This window comes from Euprymna scolopes, chromosome 25 (assembly GCF_053919585.1).
Source record: "Euprymna scolopes isolate OS-2025 chromosome 25, ASM5391958v1, whole genome shotgun sequence".
Classification (NCBI taxonomy): domain Eukaryota; kingdom Metazoa; phylum Mollusca; class Cephalopoda; order Sepiida; family Sepiolidae; genus Euprymna; species Euprymna scolopes.
In genome coordinates this window covers 1,095,912-1,107,887 of record NC_136506.1, presented here as the reverse complement: position 1 = coordinate 1,107,887, position 11,976 = coordinate 1,095,912, and positions in this window count along the sequence as shown.

The window sequence follows — 11,976 nt, the reverse complement described above, 5'->3', positions numbered from 1 at the left end:
CGCTGAGTTACGTCTGGTTCATCATATGCACCAATCCCATAAATTTATTTTTTAAATATATACTGAACAAATAATTTATTTTCAACATTAAAAAATCAAAAGAAATGCTATTATAAACAAAAGGTTACGTGACAAAAATGAATTTGAAACATATACTTGACGTACAAATAATGATATTGAAACAAACCATTGTCATTTTATTCACTATTATATTAATTTCACAATCCCCTAAAATGTCTGCTAAATTTGTAAAAAGATACATATACTTCTATAACCGGAAATTCGAAATTCTATGAAAACAAAATAAAGTTTAACCAAAATGATTTACTAATTACTAATGGAATCGTTTATAAAAATCATTTTAATTCTGATTCATTCACCAAATTTCGGCTATAAATATTCAACAGTATTTGCTTTGTCTATTTTCAATAATATATTGGAAATATTTACATATGCATTGCAAGCATACACGGATAAAACTGTTTCCTTTTTCTTTGCTGTAACAGCATCATTAGTTTAAGAACTATTTAGAGATTATTTTGCAATAAACTGGAACGATGGAAGACTCGAAACTAAGGCAATATGCAGGTTGATCCCGAATCAGACCTCGTACTGATGAGATGATTACCAAAGTGTTCTCTCATATATCATTAAAATGAACGGGGGCGGGGAAGTTGAACATTTCTGGGTAAAATTAGTGGACACGTCAGACCGGGAATTGCTTTTATTTATACAAAATAAGTTTAGATTGCAAAAAAAAAAAAAAAATATAAAATTAATATTTTCCCCGGATCGCATTTTATAACATGAACTACACAAATAGGCAAATTCATGTTATATTCACAAATAAGTGCTTACAAGTTTTACTGTAAAGTTTGTTTACTATAAAATTATAAAAAGATTACATAGGAGATGTTTTTTAAAAGTCGCTCTAGACAAGACATGAGATCACTGATGCCTTACTGATTCTCTGTCTTATTATCGCACCAAGAATGCCATCATTTAATAATGTTCTACTTAATTAGAGAGAATTTTTTACGACTTTAAAGCGATTTTTATAGACTAAGATATCAGGTTCCACATACAGATCACCAGGAGCGGGAACATCCATGACCTTAGTCTTCTTAAGTCTAACTGTCAATGTAAAGCAAGTCCAAGCATTCATGAAGAGATCAATCGCCAATTTAATATCTACTGGGGAGTGTGTCACTGAGTCAGCATTATTAGCATACAACAGCTCCCTAACAAGTCCATCATAACCAAGTGTTTTTGTTTGGAATCATCTGAGATTGAACACCTTTCCAGTCGTTCGGAATCTAATATAAACACCCATATCACAATTGCAGAAAAACATACCAGAGCACAGCAATCAGATACAGCGAGAGCGATGTTAGTGCAGGTATATCACTCCATTCTCAATGTGGAATTCCCTCGATAGCTAACTATTGAAGTTTACGCAATATTTCGTAATATGATGAAGTTGATTTAACTTTTCCGTAAAAGCAGGTGTACAGTCAAATCTTTCTCAGAAGTTTCAACAAAGCGTCATAGTTGATGGGTCAAACGCCTAGGTTAAGTCCACAAACACCTAGCAAACAGACGTACGCTGCTCAATACAATTTTCTTTAAGCTGTCTGGTAGGAAACACCACAGTCCCTTGTCCACCGCTAAAACCAGACTGGGAGCCTGGAAGGATATCAGGACAGATATATCTCTCCACCCTCAATCAGCAGCGAGATACCTCGATAATTTCCACAATCAAACCTTGCACCCTGTCCTATATATAACATAATTAGGATGGCATCTATCCAATCTTGGTTAGCCGGGTCACCCTGATATACTGAGAGTATAAAATAGTGGACTGTACAACGTACATTGTTATCACCTTGTTTCAGCAGCTAAACCGGAATTCCATCCAGCCTAGGGGGCTTTGTTCGAGTTGATCTGTTTTATGTAGCTAACTGTTTTCACGGGAGTTTGTTAAGCATCAAGTCCCGGACGAAATGATCACTGAGGGGTAATTTCTCTTGCAGCAACATCAACATTAGATGGGTTGTGAAAGAGATCATGAAAGTGTTCATGCCATCATTGTAAAATTTCATGTGAGGGTTTCAACAAGTTTATCCTATACTTCGTCAGGAATGGTATAGTTGAAGAGGATTTCAGACCATAAGTCTGACGAAACAAAGCGTAAAATATCTTAACATCTCTATGATCGTAGGCAGTCTGCGTCTCTCTGTCGAGGTCAGATTTGCCCACACAACACTGAACCTCACTCCGTAGAGAAAGGAAGTGGGTTGCTAGTGCTGGCCTGTTCAGAGGTGAACAGTTGACATGTTTCAAATAAGCTTTCTATCAATTTGAAGGTTAATTAGATTGGGGTTATCTGAAAGCCTACCTCCGTGTCTTGGAAATTTCAATTCAAAAGCTTCAACACTTTTTTTGTATAGTGTATCTCTTACTGTCTTCCAATCAGAATCTGAAAAAAATATAAGCTTAAAAGCAGATTTCAAGGAACCTCGTACGATTGGATACTTCAATCTGGAGACATCAATACGTTTAGACACTTTTACTCCATTTAATCGGCTTTTCTTGTGAATTGAAATCTTGAGTTTAGCTCTAACCATTAAATGATCAGTACCTCAGTCGGCACCTCGCATCACTCTAACTTTGCAAAAATTTTCAAGATCAATGCATCTACAATGAATGTAATTAAGCAAATGGCAATGTTTACACTAGCGGGCAAAAATATGGGACAGTTTAGTTTTATTTCAATTTCTCCAGAACATTCGGGGGGAAGGTTACAACTAAACTCACACACATTTAACATATCATTTATGTTGAAAAACTGTATTAATTGCACTTCATTATAAAGGATAGAAACAAGTAATGAGCACCTCAATTTTTTCTGTTTAATTAAAGTGGGCAAAACCGTGGGACAAAGCTAAGAAAATAATGTATTGTGGACTGTGTAGTTAGTTTTTCCACTTTTCTCAGTACGAAAATAACAAATAAGTCGATTACCTCATTTGAAGTCATTGCAGCCGGTTCCACCATCATTATCACACCTACAATTGATGCTTCCGTAAAAAAATCAATTATTAAACTTCATGGGGAAAACAATTCAATACGAGAGATAGCTAATGATTTGAAGCTGTTGAAAAGTACCGTTGGGAGAGTTATAAAAGATTTCAAGAATACTGGGAAAATTCTACCATCGAGGAAAAATGGCAGATCTCGAATAAATTCTTCTAGACAAGATCTATTGATTAAGAAGATGGCATTGAACGATTCCAGACCAAGAATCTGGGAGAGGACAAGAAAATGCGCCCTAAACAAAGTTGCCTTTGATCTGCAGGTCAACAACTATCGACTGGCAGAATAGAAGGATAGAAGGGATAGGGACGGAAGATATGCTAAACGACACTCACTTCAGCTCTGCTGCTGGAACGTGAGAACATTTATTGACAATAGTAAAAGACTAGAACGGAAGACTGCAATTTTGTCCAAAGAATTGCAAAGATACAATGTACAGGATGGTAAAAAATCAGGTAACATGTTAAAGGTAGAAAAAACAATATGATCCATTATAATCTCTATTCGTTTAATATTATTTGTTTAAATATTTGAGTGTAATATATAAACTACCCCTCCTGATTTCTGGCTTTGGGGCTATGTAAAGGATAGCGTTTATGGCAAGAAGCCTGATACAATAGCGTCTTTAAAGTTATTTATTGAAGAGGAGATTGCGCGGATATCAGCTGACATGATTACACGTGTTATCAGTGGTTAATCGCTTCCAGCGATTGATATAGAGAAATGGACGACAATTAACAAAATAAACATATTTCATGTTTGTTTCATTTTATATTTGAATGTATGGTACTTAAATATACGTGTATTGCTAATATCGTTTTTCTTTAAAATGTTACCTGACTTTTTGACCACCCTGTAGATACTGCGGCAATCTCTGAGAAGCGTTTTGCAGTTGAGGAGCAACAGATTGAGCGGGAGTCAGAACTGAACATTATATTCGACTCAAATTAAAAAAAATATACAGGTGTATTAAAAAAATGAGGAATACGGTATAGATAACTAGTAGAAAATTTTTATAACTTTTTACAAGCTTGTTTGTGTATGCTAGCTAGCATATATGATTTCCTCGGATGGATTACCAAGATAACACTCTATTGAGGATTACTTCACCCGGGAACTCCAAATCAGGATCAATTTTCGAAGCTTTTTTAATTTTTTTTCCGGGTTATTCATTGTTATATGAACTTATCTTGAGGGTCATTTTATTGGAGAACAATACATTATAATTCATCTTCCAGCCGCTTCCTGGCCGAATACCGAATTTTTAAATAGCTTTTGGGAAACTTTACTAAAGTTTTCTACTTCGGAGTTAAATGATGAGCCGATTTCTACTTGACTACGGATATTTTTTTGAATTATCATTTTATACCTAAATTCGACTATCTATTAAGTTGTGGACTAATTTCCTCTTGCTTGCACTTACTTTTTTGTTGTCTTTATTGCTTTTTCGTATGAATATTTCTTTTTTTTCTTTGTCTTATGTATATTTCTTTTGTATTTTATTCTACACCTTCCTTTCCTCCTCTTTTCATTTCTCAATTTGATCGCATTTACTAATTCCCTATATTTCTCACAGCTTATATTTTAATTACGAATTAAAATGCTTTGAAGCCAGTTTTATTTTTATAGTATTATACTATTATAATGCCAGACTTTCTTCTCTTCTGATGCATTTAGCTTCGAAATGCCATGACCTAAAGAGGTTCTTGTCCATTTTTCTGATTTTCACCCTTATTGATCTGATCATTTAATAACGTTCTCTGTTAAATTTTTTTAATTTAATTCAGTAATTTCTACGCTTTACGGGGTAGAACTTTTACTATCTTGATAGGTTTTCTACATTAAAGATTATATATATATATAGGGGGGAGTGAAAGAGAAAAAAGATAAACAGATAGATAATAAGCGTGTCTATGAACCCCTGTTGTATTCGTGTCCATTGCCCATTTAATATTCTATAGGATGATTACCGAAAATCTTGTTACATTCATATATACATATTAAAATACACAATTACGTAGATATACAACTTTCTATTTATTTGCACCTGTATGTGTTTATCCTTTAATTACCAACAGTAGATGCGTGACCCTCGTAGATTTCTGAATGCCATACATTCTTTCTGCGGGTTTTTGTTTTCCTTACAAATCAGTACAATTTCACAGTATTGCGGAAAGCAGCCTTTGAGAAGGCCGCAAATAATTCTGCTTGTCAGAGCAATTATCAACCAATCACATGACACGGCGGCTGGGCTGGAAGAAAGGAATATTTCCGGGTGATTAGAATTTTATTAACGACATAGCAATTTAAAAGGTAAACGAGGTGTAGCGGTAAAAAGACATGCCATAAATCTTATAAACTTGAATTAATATTTCTTAACGTCCGAATATTTAATCTGCGCGTTTAATGATGAAATTTGACATTTTACATTCAAATTGAAAAGACTAAATTTATGTACGAACGTGATCTCTATTATGTTTCTCTTAGTCTATGTGTTTGTCTGTCTGTCTTGGAAACTACTGTCAATCTGACTGAAATTTTGTATGAACCGTTATTATCTTAAAATGCAGGAAGTTTAGTATTATGTCATATCTTCGATGAACAATAAGGAGTTAATACCAATTACAGCAGTTTCTCAACAAAATACCAGATTTACTTTTCAAGTTTTTTCGGAAACTACAGCTCCCATCTGGTTCCATTTTTAGAAACATTTTGCTAGCATTACGTGCAACGAACTAAATTTTATAGCATTCATTTTAAGCAGAGTTAAGAATTAATAGGAATCAGTGTTAAATACAAACATTAGCACACATTAAACCATAATTTTAGCATGTCAACGATCTATAACTTTGGAGCGGTTTAACGAGCAAAATGATATAATCACGTTGGTGCAACTGCTCAAATAATTAAAACTTCATGCAATGCCGATAGTAACCCATAAAACAAACTATCAGTATGTGTAGAACTTGCTGACCAATGTCTTACAAGAAAGTCGCCGTTGAGAGTTAAGGCATCAAGCAGAGTTTTCGTATAATTAACAATAGACATGATTATTTCACTTGTGAAAAAGTACAATATAGGAGTTGATGTAAGTTCTAACTAGAATCGAACGGACACACGGCTAGTGTGAGTTCTTGCTAAAAGAATCCTAAAGCTAACTTAATTGAACGAAGTTGCTCGACATAATAAACATTCAGGAATCAGACGAATATTGTATTTTGTGGATACAATCGACTAGTTCGTGTCTGAAGCGGCATTAATGGCAATTGTTCCGAATTCTTGGAAATGTTAGATGATAGACTCACACTCTGTGCAATGAAAAAAAAAAAGAGGGTTCATTTTACATGGGTTATCGAACCAGCTGGGTATGGACATCACACATCGATTGCTATATATTAACACGAATAGATTGTGGCCTCAATCTAAGAAGTAGTAGTAGGGTAAAACGATCAGCCACCCCACTTCCACTTGTGTCATCATAACCAGGGCTGCATGAATAACGAAAATGGTTAACTAGCTTTAAAGAATAATCGATGCTTCCATATCGACAGTGTGTATCTTAGATGATTCTCTTCTCCATTGTATAATTATTTTTGCAATTGATTAGTAAAGGGTGACCCCCCCCCAAAAAAAACAAAAGCTAAATGGAGGCCATCTAGAAATATGCTGTAGAACGGAGAGAAAAAGGCCAAAGACCCTAGTGTTTTGATGTGATGTTTTGAATATAATAAACTAATTATGACCAAAGTTTAATTTCATTCGGACAAAACACTAAGAAACGGGGCCTAATTAGATTTGGGGCCCTTTTTTTGTGTCACCCTGTATATGTGCGAACAAGCTCATGTAAATGAAAAAAAAAACTCTAGGCAGTTAGATTTTCTAGAGCTGAGAAAGAATATTAGATTTGAGAGTTGTTGATGTTCGTTGCGGTGTACCAGAGTTTCTTTAATTCCACTATTAAATTACAAAAAAAAAAAATGTTTATTTGTGTGCGTTTATTGCACAGATAATAATCGTACACTCGTGGTTTTCATTTAAATTTGTAGTTACATTTCAGCCTCGGGTTAAGTATCATTCATGTGTCCTTACTCAGCGTTATAATAAATGGAATTCTCTTCAAAATAAAATTCCGCATCTGAGTTTTAAAATAAGTAACTTATTTTATTTTATGAAGTTTATAATGAAACTTGGTTTCCTTACCAAAAAAACTGACTTACAAATGTATACCTATCTCTTTAAACTAAACAAAAAATATTCGTAGGTTTAAGGTGCAAATGTTTGTTTATACATGAGACTAGCAGTAACGAGAGTTATTCTCCTTTCAGCATTTTTAATGTGTATATATATATATATATATATATATATATAGTAATTTATAAAATATATATGGCGATTAAGCTACACTGAATATTCGGCGTTTCATCTACTCTAGGATTCGTCAGGCTTATGCGCATAAGCCTGACGAATCATAGGGTGGATGAAACGCCGAATATTCAGTGTAGCTTAATCGACATATATATTTTATAAATTACTAACTAAATCGACCTACTTTTGAAGTAAATACTTAAAGTTTACGCATAAATCTATACTTTCGTATATTAATTTTATGTGAGTAAATGAAGTAGTTATATATATATATATATATATATATATATATATATATATATATATATATATATATATATATATATATAGCGAAACTGGCAATTAGTAACAACCTGAAGAAGGTGCTCAATGCTATTGCAGAGAAAAAATATTTATTACTGTTTTATATTAGTTACACATGTTACACATGTTTCTGTTACCGGGTCGTATTCACGCTCTAGCAACTTCGTCGGATTTGTTCAAGTTCCCGAAGTCGCTAGATCGTGAATACGATCCGGTAATAGAAATATGTGTAACTAAAACAGATAAAACAGTAATATATATATATATATATATATATATATATATATAATATGCATGTAGAGAGAAAAAGATATCTAGAGATAAATATTTATATACATATGAATTCGAAAACAGAGTGAGATCTTTTGAAACTTACTTGCTGTTAATTTATGGGCATAAGAAACTGACGAATTAATGTTTTTTATTATCTAGAATAGACATAACCCCTTTAGATAATAAGGTGGTCTGCTTCATCAGTAAGATTTCAGCTACTGATAGCATATACATATTATTTACGTATATAAGGTATATGTAAGAATATATACAATATTTACACGCATGCGCATTATAATATCGTTAAGAACGTTATAATTCACGTAAGGTATAAACAAATCACAGAGACAGATATTATTTAAAAGTTATAAATTTAGAATAAGGCTACGTAAGAGTAAATGAAAACATTGCAGGAAGTTGCTAGGTAAATTTTAATGAACAAAGAATACAATGAAAGATACTAAAAATAGAAGATTTAGACCTGATGTTGATACAGTACAACCAGAAGCCAATAAGTATTAAATAAAAAGGTTAGTCATATAATTTGAATATATTTTGAATTAAAATGATTATCGTTTCCTTTTTTAAAAGTGCACCAGCTTACCTGGAAAATTATCCAGACAATCTAGAAAGGCGGACATCAACATCGCTTGACGAAGCGTCATCAAACATAATTCATCCTATACGTTTCCCTAGTTTCATTTTTTTTTTACTTCCTTTATAAATCTTTTCATAATGACAGTCAGTCCTCAGCTTACCAATTATCACAGGTCTTCATTCATAAAAATAAAACACATGAAAAAAACAACAACAACGAAACACGTTAATTACGAACTGGATACCGGTAATTATTATTAGACGTCTAGGCACAGATCTTGCAAGCAAAAAAATGAAACAAAAAAAAAAAAGCACATGCGTACGCATTTTGTCAACTTCCACCCAGGCACACTTCGCCTTTTGCATTCTTCTTTTACCTATCTTGTCACTTTAGTGTTCCTTCTTTTTTTTCTTTTTTTTTTCGATATGTTGCCCTCTCAGCATTCCCTCACGAATGAAAGCGGATACGGTTATAAGAAATAGTGTCGTACTCAGTCCTTTTCTAAATCCGGGCATAATGTGAGGAATTATAGTTTCTTGAGACCAAGCATCTAATACAGATCATTAAGTGGCTAACGAGACTGATTAGTAACCTGTGTATGTCAAGTTCGAATCCAGTTAGTTTCAGAGAAACACTTTCACTTTATCTTGTTCCTCTTGTAATTGCCCGATTTCCTTGGCAACAAAAGAATCTGCTGATTTATATAAAATTAATTAATGTTATTTTAAAAGCGAGTTCAATGTCTGTCTTCTCGTCTAGCATTCCTATTTCTCGTCATCTTCTCTATCTTTCTCTCTTTTATTACTTTTTTTAAAAAATCTATTTTCATTTTTATACAATAAATATTTTTAACAATTTAAGAATAAAAAACGAAGGGATATAAGCAAAGAAACGGCCGAACAATACAAGAAGATAAATTTTGCAAAATAAAAACAAAAACGCGGCCGTAAATACAACGGATTCTATCTTCTACTGAGGCTCGTTTTTCATGGCGGCGTCTTCGCCTTTCCCGCTCTTCTATTTCCTATCTTGTCACTATAGTGGTCCTTCTTATTTTTTCAAATGAATTACCCTGTCAGCATACCCTCGCGAATGAAAGCGGTTACGACTATAGGAAATAATGTCCTACTCACAGCTTTTTTTAAATCTGGGCATAATGCGAGGGAAAATAGTCTCTTGAGATCGAGCATCTAATATAATTTTCTTCTGAGAGATGACTATGACTAAGTGTTTAAGACACGAATTAACAATCGGAGGTACCAAGTTCGAATCGAATTTATTTCATATAAACACTTTCATTTATGATTGTGGCAACCTTCACAAGGTCATACTGTAATTGCTCGACTTCTTTCTAGAAAAAAAAAACATTCTGATAATGAAAACATCAGAGAAACTAATTTTAAATCTGGGCATAATGCGAGGCATGATAATTTTTTGAGACCGAGCATCTAATATAATTTTCTTTCGAGAGATGACAACACAAATTAACAATCGCGGGTACCAAGTTCGAATCCAGTTCATTTCAAACACACTTTCATTTATGATGGTGGCAACCTTCACGTGGTCTCTACTGTAATTGCTTGATTTCTTACTAGAAAAAAAACATTCTGACAATAAAAAAACACCAGGGAAACTAATTCCAAATAGAAAATGGATTGATTTAAATGAAATTAATTCATTTTATTCTACAATTGAGATCGATGTATTTCTCGTTGTCTAGCATCTCTATTTCTTGTCATCCTACTGTTTTCTCTCTTTTTCTTGTTTTCTTTCTTAGTTATGTTTTTATACAAAAACTATTTAAAAGTATTTGAGAATCCGAAACAAAGGAATATAAGCCAAAATAATGTGTGGAAAAAGTAGAGTGTAAGTGAGTAAAAAGACGTAGAGAATCCGATAGATAAAGAGAGAGTAGCGATATGTCGCCACTGTCAGTTTGTCTGTTTCTATGACAATGATTAAGGAAAAGGGAGGGAAAGAGAGAAAGAGCGGGAAAGAGGTCGAGGAAGAAAGGTAAGAGAGACCACAGATGGACACAAAGATAGAAATAAAAATAATAGATATAAAAAAGATACAAGTGCGAGAAAAAGCAGACGAGAGAGGGAGAGAGATGCAGAGTATACAACAGACCAAGAAGAAGCGGTATAGACGATGCGACGAATAATGAAGAAAGAGAGAGAGATAAAGAGAGAGAGAGAGAGAGGGGGGGCGAGAAGAGAGAAAATACGAGAGAGCGAGAGATAAAGTCGGATTGACACAGCAAGTAAAATACGGATAAAGTATATTAAATATAATCGCGAGTGAGTGAATGAGAGAGAGAGAGAGAGAGAGAGAGAGGGGGAGTGAGTGAGAGAGAGTGCGGAGGAGAGAGAGAAATGACAGGAGAACGAGAGAAAAGTTAGATAGACGAAGACACAGACAAAAGAAAGCGAGGAGAGAGAATAAGAGACAGAGAGGGACTAGCATGTACGAGAAAAATGCAAGCAATAGCGAGACAGGAACTGACAGAAAGAAAGTGTGGACAAGAAAAAATAGAGAAATAGAGAGATGATGAGCATTATGAAAATCAGGATATATAATTTAGACAGTAGTTTGTATCTATGTAAGCACGCGTATGTTTCGTTAAAATCAAAAACGACAAAACATATACCTACAAAGTTCGTATTTTCTTGATTGGCGTTTCAATAATATGCATAATATAACGTGCAGTTACATGAGTGTAAGCTGTGTATGTCAAGCTTCAAAACAAAGAGTATAAAATCTTGTTCAGTATGAATGATATATAACATTTAGTAAAGAGCATTTACTGTTTGACTTAAAATGGCGTGGATTTCGTTAGACAATCGGTTTTATTCTTTTTTTTACGGTTTTGTACTGAAAGGAAGAAATTCTGACTCTTTATGAAGGAGATTCATACCACTATGCCGACTCACTGAATTAGAAATAAGCAGGGCGGATGAGAAGGTAGGAGGGGTAGCCGAGGTAAAAAAGCGAAAGATAATGTGATTGATTAAAAAATAGACATCTAGAAGTTGTAATAGAAATGTGTTACTAGTCTGCACTGAAAAACTGGAAACTCCAGTCTGTATATTTTAAATGTAATAGAATTAGAAGATAAAGCGTTTACGAGCGAGAGAAAGAGTGAAGGCAAGAGCGAGACAAGAGCGAAGTAAATACAGGAGCGGTAAGATAAAAGAGAGAGAGATATAATTAAGAAAACTGGAGAAAAGAGAGGGAGAATGTGTTTAAGAAAAGTGGTTTAATACATGAAATACAAATACTTTGAGCGAATTAAGATTGTCGTATAATTAAATGCATGTCACTCATTCGTTCTTCTCAAA